The 4,510-nt window shown below is 42.3% G+C and overlaps 1 non-coding gene across 1 annotated transcript; it reads right to left on the bottom strand.

Annotated features, from left to right (window-relative positions):
- Positions 1–229: 229 nt before the first annotated feature.
- Positions 230–311, bottom strand: trnan-guu (transfer RNA asparagine (anticodon GUU)). The gene has a single exon. It is a non-coding gene; the product is annotated as a tRNA-Asn (tRNA).
- Positions 312–4,510: the final 4,199 nt, after the last annotated feature.

Below are 4,510 nucleotides of genomic sequence, written 5' to 3'. Positions count from 1 at the left end.
AAGATGGAAGGAAGGAGGGGAGGAAAAATCCTGCTCTGTTTCGTGATCCATATTTGATCTTCATTCCAGTGCAGTTTGGGTGAAGAATTCCAATTGTCTGTCTCAATTTTAATAAAGGATAACAAATTCTGGAATCACTGTCTGGACATGGACAAGAACAGGTTTCGAGGCTGACTTTACAAATAAGCTCACCCAACATAAACAATACACTATGCAGTTCATAAACTAGCGACAAGGGTGGGATTCGAACCCACGTGTGCAGAGCACAACGGATTAACAGTCCATCGCCTTAACCTCGTGACCACCTTGTCACTTGCAGCAGCATAGCTGTCACCTTCAGCACAGTTTCTGGCTGTGCAGCCAGCTGTGCAATGATGGAAATATATCTTCTGCAAGGAAATGAAGTTGGGAATGGAGCGGTGTGAAACATTTCCAGACCATGTCCAACACGTTTCTACTCAGTGTGAAAACCCACCACGGAAAGACTGGAACATACAATCATTTCAACACATCATGATTAACATCACTCAGACACCTGAACCATTAGGTCACTGACGAAGTCATGATGCCCGAATTACTCATGAAATGACAACTGAACTAACTGACTGGAAGAATTGCTTAAACTCCACATGATCAGCGAGGCACAGCCTCAGGCCGACTTGTCGGGTGGTGTAAACAGATATCACTGCTTCTGATCTTCACCAGAACAGACAGTGAGATGTAACATTGATCATCAAACAGACTGTGAAAGAATACAACAGAATAAAACACATGGAGAGACACTGTGGAATAACAAATAGATTTGATTGGAATGTTGAAATTTTGATTGGAATGGATAAAACACCAGAACAGCAGATTAAAGTGGGATTCTCATCATTATATTGATCTGGGAGAGAAAAGAGAAACTGATGGAAAGAAGAGAAGAAGGAAGAAAAGAAAGGATGGAACTGTTCAATTTTTTCAGTTTTTTCACTCGCCCATCAAAGCTGATAAAAATAGTTGCAAATAACAGAGAATTTCACCAAAAAGGGAGATTAAATGTTGCTGAACCCTTGGATCGAAGGATGCTCCAACAGATCACCTGTTTAACTGTCTCCTCACTGGGGGATTTCAATCAGTCAGTAATATTATCTCTACTTTTTTTGTTAATTGGTCCCAGAACTGTCACTTGGAATTAATATCTGTGTTCCGACTCCTGAATAATAAAATTGTGAGTTTCTCGATATTTTCTGGACACAGTTCCTGCTGAAAGAACTAAGAACTCTTTTCTAATTTACGCTATACTCCAGACACACTCATCAAGCCTGCTAAGCTAGCATCCTTGGTGCTGCTCTCTCTTCTCCCAAACTTCATCTCATGTGACTGTTACATCATCACTCTGACCGTGGGAGGGGTTGATCCCACTATCTTCAGCATTAACCCTTTACATCCTTATACCACACTGTCTGTCCAAAAAAATGGGTGGAGGGAACTTCTTTCATTTATCAAAACACCAACAGCAGCACAGTGGCACAATGGTTAGCACCGCAGCCTCACAGCTCCAGCGACCAGGATTCAGTTCTGGGTACTGCCTGTGTGGAGTTTGCAAGTTCTCCCTGTGTCTATGTGGGTTTCCGCCGGGTACTCTGGTTTCCTCCCACCTCCAAAAGACTTGCAGGTTGGTAGGTAATTTGGCCATTTTAAATTGTCCCTCGTGTAGGTACGTGGTTGGAGAATGGTGGGGATGTGGTAGAGAATATGGGATTAATGTAGGATTAGTATAAATGGGTGGTTGCTGGTTGGCACAGACTCGGTGGGCCGAAGGGCCTGTTTCAGTGCTGTATCTCTAAATAAGAAAAGTAAAATAAAAGCTACCAGTCGTAAATCAACTCAAACCCATTAGAGAGATGGAGGGAGACTGTCAGAGAACTTCCTGCATCCAGTCCTGACCCTGTCACACTCAGCAGCTTCTCACCCAGACCCCACTCTCATCAACACTGAACATTGTTACCGAGACCCTTCAAATACTGTTTATAAAAGGGAGAAAAATTCAAACTTTATCACAGCTAGATTGAATAGAACAAAGTTTAATATCTTCTCGTCGTCACTCGGTAACCACATGAGACAGTCCTTAAATCAGTAGCATAAATTATCAGCTGTAAGAATGTTTGTCATTGGGTTGAATCATTTCTGAGTGAGGAATGTTCCAGCATCATAAACCAGGGGAACGTGTTGACTGAGATGTGTCTTCATCTCTTCTGGACAGTTCACCCTTCATTCTGCTCTGATTCACTTTCCCAAAGCGGATCTACAGATTCTCAAATCTGGAGACTGGGTTTTCTTATTTTGTTCCTTTTGATTTTTCTTGCTCCTGAATGATAACATATTCCAACCTCGGATCAACCTTGCCCTGTCACCCAGTCTTGGTTAAAAGCGACAAATAACGGCACCAACATTCTGAAACATACAACACGGTCACATTCTGCTTCAGTGAGATTAATGCTGAGGCAGTTTCCGTGTCGAATGCGATTGTGAACAAATTTCTCTCAAGGAAACTGTGAGTGATCGAGTATTTGCAATGAATTTCTGTGCAAGAAGGGACAGTTTCAAACAGCCATTCCCAAATCACTTCCTTCACAAAGACAAAGACTGTGCTGCCTGAACGTGTGACTCAACTTCACAAACAAATTTGAACTCGAAGTTCAGGAGAAGTCAGAGATGTGAATGATTGACAGTGTAATCTTTAAATCATAATTTTCCGTTTCTTCGTTGAAGTGAGGCTCAACCCTAAGCCACTAGAGATCGCGGAAAGCTACAAACATGGATCCAGAAATCAGAAAAGTAGTGAAACAGTTGGTGAGTACATTGTGACACTGAAGAATTTATCACCACATTGCAACATTGGCACATTCTTGGACTCTACATTATGAGACAGGTTTGTGCTTATATTGGTGGATGAGAAAAGATACTAAACACACAAAATCCCAATTTGAGCCTGTGTGTAAGATTGCTCTTTCCACGGAGATGGCATCAAAGAATGCTCATGAATTTCATCCAGGTACTGCCTGTGTGGGGTTTGCAAGTTCTCCCTGTGTCTGCGTGGGTTTTCTCCGGGTGCTCCGGTTTCCTCCCACAAGCCAAAAGACTTGCAGGTTGATAGGTAAATTGGCCATGATAAATTGTCACTAGTGTAGGTAGGTGGTAGGGAAATATAGGGACAGGTGGGGATGTTTGGTAGGAATATGGGATTAGTGTAGGATTAGTATAAATGGGTGGTTGATGTTCGGCACAGAATCGGTGGGCCGAAGGGCCTGTTTCAGTGCTGTATCTCTAATCTAATCTAATCTAATCTATGCCAGTGACAGTAGCACACTTCAGAGGAACTTCAACACACTGGTAAAATGGGCTTTCACACAGCAGATAAAATTTTCCACAGAAAATTGTGAAGTGATACCGTTTGGGAGGAAGAATGAGACAATGTACACCAATCTTTTTTGATCAAGGTTTGAAAAGGTTGCTAAGAGGAAACAGGACACTTGGCTTTATGAATAGAGGCATAGAGTAAAAGCAAATACGTTATGCTAAACCTTTATAAAACACTGGGGCTGAATGACCTACTCCTGTACCTCCACGGAAAGCTTCCACTCCAGGCTCGGACACCCTCTTCAGGATCACTCTCCATGCATCCCGCCATTCCACGCACGGATATCTCCCTCAGGATCAGATCACAGCTCCACAGTCCTGCCACATCCAGTTGTGAATGGTGGTGGATAATTAAATAACTAACAAGATGAGGAGGCTCCAAAAACATTCACATCCTCAATGATGGTGGTGCTGAGCACGTCAGTGCAAAAGATGAAGCTGAAGCATTTGCAACCATCTTCAGTCAAAAATATTAAGTGGATTTGATCTGTGCTAATTTCAGCTCCTCATGCTCGCTGGTGCCTTGGTTCTCTGGTGCTAATTTCAGAGTAAATCATGCAGCTTGACAATTGGAGCCAAAGAAAAAGACACAGGAGAGGTTGAAACTGCCAAAACCTGGGATTGAACCAAGAACTGTTTAACTGTTAGTACAGCACGAACTCAACAAAGCTATTTCAACAACACACTAAAGCCACCATTCTGTCACTGCTTTGGAAGACAATATATACATTAAAGTGTTTGTAAAAAGTTACAGAACACAACATGTGGGTAATATTCCCCATTGTTTTCTCAGTACTGATGGATTGTGAAGTGGGAGACAGCCAGAAGTCCCACTGTGCCACACTGACCCTGAGCTGTGAGTGAAATGAGATAAAGTTCAATCTTTAGCAGAGAGATTCTGGAGAGAGGTAAGAGTCCTGAATCAAGGAAAGACTTTCTGACACAATAAAAGCAAAATACTGCAGATGCTGCAAATCTGAAATAAAAGCAAAAAGTGCTGGAAATACTCAATAGCTCTGGCAGCACCTGTTGAGAGAGAAACAGAGTTAACGTTTCTGGTCTGTGACCTTTCATCAGAACTGACACAGGTTAGAAAAGAATGAGGTTT

Source organism: Heterodontus francisci, unplaced genomic scaffold (genome assembly GCF_036365525.1).
Source record: "Heterodontus francisci isolate sHetFra1 unplaced genomic scaffold, sHetFra1.hap1 HAP1_SCAFFOLD_51_1, whole genome shotgun sequence".
Taxonomy (NCBI): domain Eukaryota; kingdom Metazoa; phylum Chordata; class Chondrichthyes; order Heterodontiformes; family Heterodontidae; genus Heterodontus; species Heterodontus francisci.
This window is presented reverse-complemented; position numbering and strand designations above follow the sequence as displayed.